This window comes from Engystomops pustulosus, chromosome 8 (genome assembly GCF_040894005.1).
Source record: "Engystomops pustulosus chromosome 8, aEngPut4.maternal, whole genome shotgun sequence".
NCBI lineage: Eukaryota > Metazoa > Chordata > Amphibia > Anura > Leptodactylidae > Engystomops > Engystomops pustulosus.
In genome coordinates this window covers 5,084,966-5,098,407 of record NC_092418.1, presented here as the reverse complement: position 1 = coordinate 5,098,407, position 13,442 = coordinate 5,084,966, and the positions used below count along the sequence as shown (strand labels likewise).

Below are 13,442 nucleotides of genomic sequence, written 5' to 3'. Positions count from 1 at the left end.
GTTACTCAGCACCTGACAGATATCAGACATCCACGTCCACTCCTCATTGTAGACTTGAGGAAGCTGACTGACCTGACTACCAGTTCTGGTGGAAGTTGACATCTGGCAGTCTACAATCGCTCTGCGCTGCTGGTAAACTCTGGATAACATGGTTAATGTTGAATTCCACCTCGTGGGCACGTCGCACAACAGTCGGTGAGCGGGCAGTTGGAGGCGGCGCTGCGCTGCCCTGAGAGTGGCAGCATCTGTGCTGGACTTCCTGAAATGCGCACAGATGCGGCGCACCTTCGTGAGCAAATCAGACAGATTGGGGTATGTCTTGAGGAAACGCTGAACTATCAGATTTAACACATGGGCCAGGCATGGCACATGTGTCAGTCTGCCGAGTTGCAGAGCCGCCACCAGGTTACGGCCGTTGTCACACACAACCATGCCTGGCTTTAGGTTCAGCGGTGCCAGCCACAGATCAGTCTGCGCCGTGATGCCCTGTAATAGTTCTTGGGCGGTGTGCCTTTTATCGCCTAGGCTCAGCAGTTTGAGCACCGCCTGCTGTCGCTTAGCGACGGCACTGCTGCTGTGCCTAGAGCTAGCGACTGATGGCGCCATGCCCACGGATGGTAGTTCGGAGGAGGAGGTGGAGGAGGGGTGGGAGGAGGAGGAGGCATAGTAGGCCTGAAAGACCTGAATCCTCGGCGTCGGCAGTATATGACCAGCCGCAGGGTCAGACTCGGTCCCAGCCTCCACCAAGTTAACCCAATGTGCCGTCAGCGATATATAGTGGCCCTGCCCGGCAGCACTCGTCCACGTGTCCGTGGTCAGGTGGACCTTGTCAGAAACGGCGTTGGTCAGGGCACGGATGATGTTGTCTGACACGTGCTGGTGCAGGGCTGGGACGGCACATCGGGAAAAGTAGTGGCGGCTGGGGACCGAATACCGAGGGGCGGCCGCCGCCATGAGGTTGCGAAAGGCCTCGGTCTCTACTAGCCTATAGGGCAGCATCTCCAGGCTAAGCAATCTGGAGATGTGCACATTAAGGGCTTGGGCGTGCGGGTGGGTTGCACTATATTTGCGTTTCCGCTCCAGCGTCTGGGGTATGGAGAGCTGAACGCTGGTGGATGCTGTGGAGGATCGTGGAGGCGACGATGGGGTTTTTGTGCCAGGGTCCTGGGCAGGGGGCTGACTAGCAGCTGACACAGGGGAAGGAGCAGTGGTGTGCACGGCCGGAGGTGAACGGGCTTGTTGCCACTGAGTGGGGTGCTTAGCATTCATATGCCTGCGCATACTGGTGGTAGTTAAGCTAGTAGTGGTGGAACCCCTGCTGAGCCTGGTTTGGCAAATGTTGCACACCACAGTCCGTCGGTCATCCGGTGTTTCCTTAAAGAACCTCCACACTTCTGAAGATCTAGCCCTCGCCGCAAGAGCCCTCACCACGGGAGCTTCACTAGTTGACAGTGGCGCTGATGCACCAGCTCTGGCCCTGCCTCTCCGTCTGGCCCCACCACTGCCTCTTCCAACCTGTTCAGGTCGAGGACTCTCCTCCGTCTCAGAAGCACTGTGTTCACCCGGCCTCTCAACCCAGCTTGGGTCTGTCACCTCATCATCCTCCGATCCCTCAGTCTGCTCCCCCCTCGGACTTCCTGCCCTGACAACAACTTCCCCACTGTCTGACAACCGTGTCTCCTCATCGTCGGACACCTCTTTACACACTTCCACTACGTCAAGAAGGTCATCATCACCCACAGACTGTGACTGGTGGAAAACCTGGGCATCGGAAAATTGCTCAGCAGCAACCGGACAAGTGGTTTGTGACTGTGGGAAGGGTCCAGAAAACAGTTCCTCAGAGTATGCCGGTTCAAATGCCAAATTTTCCTGGGAGGGGGCAGACTGGGGGGGAGGAGGCTGAGGTGCAGGAGCTGGAGGAGTGGCGATTTCGGTGACATGGGTGGACTGCGTGGAAGACTGACTGGTGGTGGACAAATTGCTCGAAGCATTGTCAGCAATCCACGACATCACCTGTTCGCACTGTTCTGGCCTCAACAGTGCTCTACCACGAGTCCCAGTAACTTCAGACATGAACCTAGGGAGTGTAGCTCTGCGGCGTTCCCCTGCTCCCTCATCAGCAGGTGGTGTCTCACCCCGCCCAGGACCACGGCCTCTGACCCCTGCAGTAGTTGGACGCCCACGTCCCCGCCCTTGTCCTCTACCCCTAACCCTCGGGTTAAACATTTTGAAAATGAAAGTTATAACTTTAATTTTTTTTAAACTTTTTTTTGTGTTTTTTTTTTGTTTTTTTTTTTGTGTTTTTTAGTTTTTTAAACCAAACGATGCTAACCTATTGCTATGGCTATTTTCTAGCCAACTATGAAAGCACACTGCTATGCCAGATGAGATGACGCTGAGTTATGAAAAAATAAACGTAAAATAAAAAGTAAATGGCAGACTGTGCCTAATTGAAATCCAACCCCTAATAAATTGTCCCACTTCGGTCTTTGCGATGGATATGTGCGTCACTAAGCGCAAAACACAGCGGTCGCAAGTCTCACTACAAATTGCTCACAATATGGTAGTAGATGCACTACAGCAAGGCCAGCCACCAGCAGATCAACCAGAAATAAAATATATAACGCTATTGTAGGCCTAAGTAAGCCGTTTGGATTCTCCTATGGCTATTTTCTAGCCAACTATGAAACCACACTGCTATGCCAGATGAGATGACGCTGAGTTATCAAAAAATAAACGTAAAATAAAAAGAAACTGGCAGACTGTGCCTAATTGAAATCCAACCCCTAATAAATTTTCCCACTTTGGTGTTTGAGGTGGATATGCGTGTCACTAAGAGCTAAACACAACGGTAGCAAGTCCCCCTGCAAATTCCTCACAATATGGTACTAGCTGCAAATAAAAAAAAAAAAAAAGTAGAACGTTATTGTAGCCCTAAGAAGGGCTGTTGGGTTCTTTGAGAATCACTCCTGCCTAACAGTAAGCTAATAGAACACCCTAACGCTTTCCCTGACCAGCAGCAGCTCTCTCCCTAGCGGCATCCAGACACAGAATGATCCGAGCAGCGCGGCCAGCGGCTAGTCTATCCCAGGGTCACCTGATCTGGCCAGCCAACCACTGCTATCCACGTGTAAGGGTACCACGTCATGCTGGGTGGAGTGCAGAGTCTCCTGGCTTGTGATTGGCTCTGTTTCTGGCCGCCAAAAAGCAAAACGGCGGGAGATGCCATTTTCTCGAGCGGGCGAAGTATTCGTCCGAGCAACGAGCAGTTTCGAGTACGCTAATGCTCGAACGAGCATCAAGCTCAGACGAGCATGTTCGCTCATCTCTAGTAAGGACCGATCTCGTATTGAGAACTGGCGTCCCATAGCACTTCTCAATACGGACAGAAAGGTTTTGGCAAAGGTACTGTTTAATCGGCTGGTGCAGTTTGCACCGCGGCTCCTTTCGGGGACCCAGCACTGCTCTGTTCCAGGCCGCAGTACATTTAGTGCTGTGCTCTGTGTTCGGGAGGCAGTGGAGCAGGGCAGGGCTGGTAACTGGAAGGGGTACTTGCTTTCCTTGGACCAGGCAAAAGCGTTTGATCGGGTTAACCACGAGTACCTCTGGTCTGTCCTTCTGAGGTATGGCCTGCCGGGGGAGTTTGTCAATTGGCTAAAGGTTTTGTACGCAGGGGCAGAGAGTTTCCCGCTTGTGAACGGTTGGATTGGCCGCTCTTTTGAGGTCGGGTCTGGTGTTCGCCAGGGTTGTCCTCTGAGCCCACTTCTATACGTGTTCGCGATTGACCCATTCCTTAGGAGGGTTGATCGTGGGCCGTTGGTGGGAGTCGGGATGGACCAGGCGGCACCGGAAGCCACTCTAAGGGTGGTAGCGTATGCCGATGATGTCACTGTTTTTGTGTCCTCGAGAGGGGAGGCGCAATGGGTGATGTCGGAGGTTGACCGCTACTCGGAGGCTTCTGGGTCCAAGATCAACCGGGATAAGTGTGAGAGTCTCTGGCTGGGAGAGGGGGATCCAGGCTTTGATCTCTCGGACACTTTTCCAGGGCCCCAGGACTCTGCCAAAGTTCTCGGCATCGAATTCGGCCAGGGGGCTCGGGTCTACAGTCTGTTCTTCCAGCTGTTATGGGGGAATAGGCTGAACCTAGTCAGGAGGGAGGTTACTTACCGCACGAGGAGACAAGGAGGGTTGTGTATGGTCAACCCTGTGGTGTTCCTAGTGAATACCTTTCTTAAGATCAATGTAGCAAACCCCTGGAAAGAGAGGACTTCTTCCGTGGGTATATTCCTGTAGGGGATGGTTTAGGCCTTTCTTCCAGGAATGGGAGACAGGAGGGCGAGTGAAGGATCTTCACGCACCGCATGGGCATCTTCCGGCTTACGCTACCCCGGTTCTGAAGGTGATTCGCCGGTGGGGTCTGGGAATGTGGGAGATCAGGACCATGTCGAGGAAACTCCTTGACAAGAGGGTTCTGTTTGCCCGTTTCCAGAAGCCCCTGGCCCTCAGGGATTGCCCAAGTCGGGATCTGGGGGTGGGTTTGAGACTTTTGAATTCCATCAGGATCCCCTTGAAGTTTTGGGACTTGGCTTGGCGCTGCTTCCATGGAAAGCTGTGTGTGAGGGACAATTTGAAGAACAGGAGCTCTGAGGAAAGGGGTTGTCCCCAGGAGGAGTGCGGTGGTCTGCTGGAGAGCATGGACCACTTCCTGCTTCATTGTCCTTTTAACAGAGAGGTGTACAACCGGGTGGGTGCTTCCATCCATTGGCCCGGGTTGGCCGGTCTCTCCTATGCGGAGTGGGCCTATGGAGCATTCAGAGGCCTGGGTGGCCGGGACCGATGCACTTTATTTCTAGCTAGCCTAGTGGTCAGGTACCACACGTGGAACGCACGGTGCTTAGTATCAGCTCAGAATAAAACCCTCCCGGTGGATGAGGTGGTTAGGAACATTCTGGGTGACCTGGTGAAGGTGCGCTCTCTGGAGTATGAGAGGCTGGGCACGGGGAGGGCCTCTCTCTTTTGGAGGGGGTTCTCCTTTAGTGTCCCTTAGTCTGTCGTCTCCGCTCCTGGTGTTGGGCTGATGCTGACACTGCAGATTTTTGTTTTGTTTTGAGGATCCGGTAGATGTGGGGCTTGCAGGCGCCGAACTTGGGCTTTGTGGGAATAATAATGATAATTTGTGTAGTTTTTGAATTGTTGTGTTTTATATTATCATTAATTAACATATATTTTTTGTGATAGTTATGTGATAGTAGGGGGGTGTTAGGTGGGGTGGGGGGGGTGAGTATGTCGGACCCTATGGACTATGGACAATGGACACTGGGACTTGGGGTGTGGAGGGGGGGGTGCTAATGGGGAGGAGGAGGGGGAAAAAAATTTAAAAAAAAAATTTAAAAAAAAATTAGCAAAATGAAAAAAAAAAAAAAAAATTATGTTGTCGTCATTGTTGATTTTCGTTATGCTTATTGTATATATTATATTGCTTATTACTGGTTTATTTGTGTTGCATTTTCCTGGCAGTGGACCGGCAGGGTCAGTTTTTAGTTTCTGTTATGATCCCGGTGAGGGATGTTTTCTGTTATTATTATGTGTATTGTGTCAGTGTGAGGCGTGAGGTGCGAGGTGCGAGGTGTCGGCTGGACCAGCGATTGTTTCTGTTGACTTTGATGATTTATGTTATGTTTTATACTTTCATATAAAATAAAAGAGTTACAGGAGAAGTAGTACTGTGCACTGTATATATACAGGAGAAGTAGTACTGTGCACTGTATATACACAGGAGAAGTAGTACTGTGCATTTTATATATACAGGAGAAGTAGTACTGTGCACTGTATATATACAGGAGAAGTGGTACTGTGCACTGTATATATACAGGAGAAGTAGTACTGTGCACTGTATATATATATACAGGAGAAGAAGTACTGTGCACTGTATATATACAGGAGAAGTAGTACTGTGCACTGTATATATATATACAGGAGAAGTAGTACTGTGCACTGTATATATATACAGGAGAAGTTGTACTGTGCACTGTCCATATATATACAGGAGAAGTAGTACTGTGCACTGTATATATACAGGAGAAGTAGTACTGTGCACTGTATATATATACAGGAGAAGTAGTACTGTGCACTGCCCATATACACAGGAGAAGTAGTACTGTGCACTGTATATATACAGGAGAAGTAGTACTGTGCACTGTATATATATACAGGAGAAGTAGTACTGTGCACTGCCCATATATACAGGAGAAGTAGTACTGTGCACTGTATATATACAGGAGAAGTAGTACTGTGCACTGTATATATACAGGAGAAGTAGTACTGTGCACTGTATATATATACAGGAGAAGTAGTACTGTGCACTGTATATATACAGGAGAAGTAGTACTGTGCACTGTATATATACAGGAGAAGTAGTACTGTGCACTGTATATATACAGGAGAAGTAGTACTGTGCACTGTATATATATACAGGAGAAGTAGTACTGTGCACTGTATATATATACAGGAGAAGTAGTACTGTGCACTGCCCATATATATATATATACACAGGAGAAGTAGTACTGTGCACTGTATATATATACAGGAGAAGTAGTACTGTGCACTGTATATATATACAGGAGAAGTAGTACTGTGCACTGTATATATACAGGAGAAGTAGTACTGTGCACTGTATATATACAGGAGAAGTAGTACTGTGCACTCTATATATACAGGAGAAGTAGTACTGTGCACTGTATATATACAGGAGAAGTAGTACTGTGCACTGTATATATACAGGAGAAGTAGTACTGTGCACTGTATATATACAGGAGAAGTAGTACTGTGCACTGTATATATATACAGGAGAAGTTGTACTGTGCACTGTCCATATATACAGGAGAAGTAGTACTGTGCACTGTATATATACAGGAGAAGTAGTAATGTGCACTGTATATATATACAGGAGAAGTTGTACTGTGCACTGTCCATATATACAGGAGAAGTAGTACTGTGCACTGTATATATACAGGAGAAGTAGTACTGTGCACTGTATATATTTACAGGAGAAGTAGTACTGTGCACTGTCCATATATATATACAGGAGAAGTAGTACTGTGCACTGTATATATACAGGAGAAGTAGTACTGTGCACTGTATATATACAGGAGAAGTAGTACTGTGCACTGTATATATACAGGAGAAGTAGTACTGTGCACTGTATATATACAGGAGAAGTAGTACTGTGCACTGTATATATACAGGAGAAGTAGTACTGTGCACTGTATATATACAGGAGAAGTAGTACTGTGCACTGTATATATATACAGGAGAAGTAGTACTGTGCACTGTATATATACAGGAGAAGTAGTACTGTGCACTGTATATATACAGGAGAAGTAGTACTGTGCACTGTATATATACAGGAGAAGTAGTACTGTGCACTGTATATATACAGGAGAAGTAGTACTGTGCACTGTATATATACAGGAGAAGTAGTACTGTGCACTGTATATATATATACAGGAGAAGTAGTACTGTGCACTGTATATATACAGGAGAAGTAGTACTGTGCACTGTATATATATACAGGAGAAGTAGTACTGTGCACTGTATATATACAGGAGAAGTAGTACTGTGCACTGTATATATATACAGGAGAAGTAGTACTGTGCACTGTATATATACAGGAGAAGTAGTACTGTGCACTGTATATATATATACAGGAGAAGTAGTACTGTGCACTGTATATATATACAGGAGAAGTAGTACTGTGCACTGTATATATACAGGAGAAGTAGTACTGTGCACTGCCCATATATACAGGAGAAGTAGTACTGTGCACTGTATATATATATACAGGAGAAGTAGTACTGTGCACTGTATATATACAGGAGAAGTAGTACTGTGCACTGTATATATACAGGAGAAGTAGTACTGTGCACTGTATATATACAGGAGAAGTAGTACTGTGCACTGTATATATATACAGGAGAAGTAGTACTGTGCACTGTATATATATACAGGAGAAGTAGTACTGTGCCCTGTATATATACAGGAGAAGTAGTACTGTGCACTGTATATATACAGGAGAAGTAGTACTGTGCACTGTATATATATATACAGGAGAAGTAGTACTGTGCACTGTGTATATATACAGGAGAAGTAGTACTGTGCACTGTATATATATACAGGAGAAGTAGTACTGTGCACTGTATATATACAGGAGAAGTAGTACTGTGCAGTGTTTATATATACAGGAGAAGTAGTACTGTGCACTGTATATATACAGGAGAAGTAGTACTGTGCACTGTATATATATATATATATACAGGAGAAGTAGTACTGTGCACTGTATATATATACAGGAGAAGTAGTACTGTGCACTGTATATATATACAGGAGAAGTAGTACTGTGCACTGTATATATACAGGAGAAGTAGTACTGTGCACTGTATATATACAGGAGAAGTAGTACTGTGCACTGTATATATATACAGGAGAAGTAGTACTGTGCACTGTATATATACAGGAGAAGTGGTACTGTGCACTGTCCATATATATACAGGAGAAGTAGTACTGTGCACTGTATATATACAGGAGAAGTAGTACTGTGCACTGTATATATATACAGGAGAAGTAGCACTGTGCACTGTATATACACAGGAGAAGTAGTACTGTGCATTTTATATATACAGGAGAAGTAGTACTGTGCACTGTATATATACAGGAGAAGTGGTACTGTGCACTGTATATATACAGGAGAAGTAGTACTGTGCACTGTATATATATATACAGGAGAAGAAGTACTGTGCACTGTATATATACAGGAGAAGTAGTACTGTGCACTGTATATATATACAGGAGAAGTAGTACTGTGCACTGTATATATACACAGGAGAAGTAGTACTGTGCACTGCATATATACAGGAGAAGTATTACTGTGCACTGTATATATACAGGAGAAGTAGTACTGTGCACTGTATATATACAGGAGAAGTAGTACTGTGCACTGTATATATATATACAGGAGAAGTAGTACTGTGCACTGTATATATACAGGAGAAGTAGTACTGTGCACTGTATATATATACACAGGAGAAGTAGTACTGTGCACTGTATATATACAGGAGAAGTAGTACTGTGCACTGTATATATACAGGAGAAGTAGTACTGTGCACTGTATATATACAGGAGAAGTAGTACTGTGCACTGTATATATATACAGGGGAAGTAGTACTGTGCACTGTATATATACAGGAGAAGTAGTACTGTGCACTGTATATATACAGGAGAAGTAGTACTGTGCACTGTATATATATATACAGGAGACGTAGTACTGTGCACTGTATATATACAGGAGAAGTAGTACTGTGCACTGTATATATATATATATATATATATATATATATATATATATATATATACAGGAAAAGTAGTACTGTGCACTGTATATATATATACAGGAGAAGTAGTACTGTGCACTGTATATATATATACAGGAGAAGTAGTACTGTGCACTGTATATATATACAGGAGAAGTAGTACTGTGCACTGTATATATACAGGAGAAGTAGTACTGTGCACTGTATATATATATACAGGAGACGTAGTACTGTGCACTGTATATATACAGGAGAAGTAGTACTGTGCACTGTATATATATATATATATATATATATATATATATATATATACAGGAAAAGTAGTACTGTGCACTGTATATATATATACAGGAGAAGTAGTACTGTGCACTGTATATATATATACAGGAGAAGTAGTACTGTGCACTGTATATATATACAGGAGAAGTAGTACTGTGCACTGTATATATACAGGAGAAGTAGTACTGTGCACTGTATATATACAGGAGAAGTAGTACTGTGCACTGTATATATATACAGGAGAAGTAGTACTGTGCACTGTATATATACAGGAGAAGTAGTACTGTGCACTGTATATATACAGGAGAAGTAGTACTGTGCACTGTATATATACAGGAGAAGTAGTACTGTGCATTGTATATATATATACAGGAGAAGTAGTACTGTGCACTGTATATATATATACAGGAGAAGTAGTACTGTGCACTGTATATATATATATATATATATACAGGAGAAGTAGTTCTGTGCACTGTATATATATACAGGAGAAGTAGTACTGTGCACTGTATATATATATATATATATATATATATATATATATATATATATATATACAGGAGAAGTAGTACTGTGCACTGTATATATACAGGAGAAGTAGTACTGTGCACTGTATATATATACAGGAGAAGTAGTACTGTGCAGTGTATATATACAGGAGAAGTAGTACTGTGCACTGTATATATATACAGGAGAAGTAGTACTGTGCACTGTATATATACAGGAGAAGTAGTACTGTACACTGTATATATACAGGAGAAGTAGTACTGTGCACTGTATATATACAGGAGAAGTAGTACTGTGCACTATATATACAGGAGAAGTAGTACTGTGCACTGTATATATACAGGAGAAGTAGTACTGTGCACTGTCCATATATATACAGGAGAAGTAGTACTGTGCACTGTATATATACAGGAGAAGTAGTACTGTGCACTATATATACAGGAGAAGTAGTACTGTGCACTGTATATATACAGGAGAAGTAGTACTGTGCACTGTATATATACAGGAGAAGTAGTACTGTGCACTGTATATATACAGGAGAAGTAGTACTGTGCACTGTATATATACAGGAGAAGTAGTACTGTGCACTGTATATATACAGGAGAAGTAGTACTGTGCACTGTATATATACAGGAGAGGTAGTACTGTGCACTGTCCATATATATACAGGAGAAGTAGTACTGTGCACTGTGTATATATACAGGAGAAGTAGTACTGTGCACTGTATATATATACAGGAGAAGTAGTACTGTGCACTGTATATATACAGGAGAAGTAGTACTGTGCACTGTATATATATACAGGAGAAGTAGTACTGTGCACTGTATATATACAGGAGAAGTAGTACTGTGCACTGTATATATACAGGAGAAGTAGTACTGTGCAGTGTATATATACAGGAGAAGTAGTACTGTGCACTGTATATATATACAGGAGAAGTAGTACTGTGCACTGTATATATATACAGGAGAAGTAGTACTGTGCACTGTATATATATACAGGAGAAGTAGTACTGTGCAGTGGAAGTACCTACCTCTTTCCTCTCTAGGTGTCTGTATATAAGGCTGAGCTTTGTCTTCTTTCTGTCCTTTCACTTTCAGGTTTATGACGACATTCGGGTGCGGTTCCTTTCCTGTAACTCGGTGATCAGGATAAATAGAGGAGAAGAAAAGAGAATAAAAAACAAAAGAAAAAACACAGATCATCTTATAGACACGTGGGAAAAATTGTTTTCCCTTCTCATTTAATGAAAGACAAAATCACAATTTCCTCTGTAAATGAATAAGTGAAAGACAAACAGGGGCATCACCTCCCTGTGCTGTATATAGGGTGTAGCTCCTCCCTGTGCTGTATATAGGGTGTAGCTCCTCCCTGTGCTGTATATAGGGTGTAGCTCCTCCCTGTGCTGTATATAGGGTACAGCTCCTCACTGTGCTGTATATAGGGTACAGCTCCTCCCTGTGCTGTATATAGGGTACAGCTCCTCACTGTGCTGTATATAGGGTACAGCTCCTCACTGTGCTGTATATAGGGTACAGCTCCTCACTGTGCTGTATATAGGGTACAGCTCCTCACTGTGCTGTATATAGGGTACAGCTCCTCACTGTGCTGTATATAGGGTACAGCTACTCCCTGTGCTATATATAGGGTACAGCTACTCACTGTGCTGTATATAGGGTACAGCTACTCACTGTGCTGTATATAGGGTACAGCTCCTCCCTGTGCTGTATATAGGGTGCGGCTACTCACTTTGCTGTATATAGTGTACAGATCATCCCTGTGCTGTATATAGGGTACAGCTCCTCCCTGTGCTGTATATAGGGTACAGCTCCTCCCTGTGCTGTATATAGGGTACAGCTACTCACTGTGCTGTATATAGGGTACAGCTACTCACTGTGCTGTATATAGGGTACAGCTCCTCACTGTGCTGTATATAGGGTACAGCTCCTCCCTGTGCTGTATATAGGGTACAGCTCCTCCCTGTGCTTTATATAGGGTACAGCTCCTCCCTGTGCTGTATATAGGGTGCAGCTCCTCCCTGTGCTGTATATAGGGTGTGGCTACTCACTTTGCTGTATATAGTGTACAGATCATCCCTGTGCTGTATATAGGGTGCAGCTCCTCCCTGTGCTGTATATAGGGCGCAGCTCCTCCCTGTGCTGTATATAGGGTGTGGCTACTCACTTTGCTGTATATAGGGTACAGCTCCTCCCTGTGCTGTATATAGGGTGCAGCTCCTCCCTGTGCTGTATATAGGGTGTGGCTACTCACTTTGCTGTATATAGTGTACAGATCATCCCTGTGCTGTATATAGGGTGCAGCTCCTCCCTGTGCTGTATATAGGGCGCAGCTACTCACTGTGCTGTATATAGGGTACAGCTACTCACTGTGCTGTATATAGGGTACAGCTACTCACTGTGCTGTATATAGGGTACAGCTCCTCACTGTGCTGTATATAGGGTACAGCTCCTCACTGTGCTGTATATAGGGTACAGCTCCTCCCTGTGCTGTATATAGGGTACAGCTACTCACTGTGCTGTATATAGGGTACAGCTACTCACTGTGCTGTATATAGGGTACAGCTCCTCCCTGTGCTGTATATAGGGTGCAGAACCTCTCTGTGCTGTATATAGGGTAAAGCTCCTCACTGTGCTGTATATAGGGTGCAGAACCTCTCTGTGCTGTATATAGGGTACAGCTCCTCACTGTGCTGTATATAGGGTACAGCTACTCCCTGTGCTGTATATATGGTGCAGCTCCTCCCTGTGCTGTATATAGGGGTACAGCTCCTCACTGTGCTGTATATAGGGTACAGCTCCTCACTGTACTGTATATAGGGTACAGCTCCTCCCTGTGCTGTATATAGGGTACATCTCCTCACTGTGCTGTATATAGGGTACAGCTCCTCACTGTGCTGTATATAGGGTACAGCTCCTCCCTGTGCTGTATATAGGGTACAGCTCCTCACTGTGCTGTATATAGGGTGCAGCTCCTCACTGTGCTGTATATAGGGTACAGCTCCTCACTGTACTCTATATAGGGAACAGCTCCTCACTGTGCTGTATATAGGGTACAGCTCCTCCCGGTGCTGTATATAGGGTACAGCTCCTCACTGTACTGTATATAGGGCTACAGCTCCTCACTGTGCTGTATATAGGGTACAGCTCCTCTCTGTGCTGTATATAGGGGTACAGCTCCTCACTGTGCTGTATATAGGGTGCAGAACCTCCCTGTGCTGTATATAGGGTACAGCTCCTCCCTGTGCTGTATATAGGGTACAGTCCCTCCCTG

General features: G+C 44.7%; 1 protein-coding gene across 1 annotated transcript in view; it reads right to left on the bottom strand.

Moving 5' to 3' along the window:
• LOC140076266 (guanylate-binding protein 1-like) overlaps positions 1 to 11,285 on the bottom strand; it is an 87,201-nt gene extending 75,916 nt beyond the window's left edge. Inside the window, exon 1 of the mRNA XM_072122815.1 lies at positions 11,185 to 11,285. The gene's annotated coding sequence lies outside the window, so the exon portion shown is untranslated. The remainder of the gene's footprint in view (positions 1 to 11,184) is intronic.
• Positions 11,286 to 13,442: the final 2,157 nt, after the last annotated feature.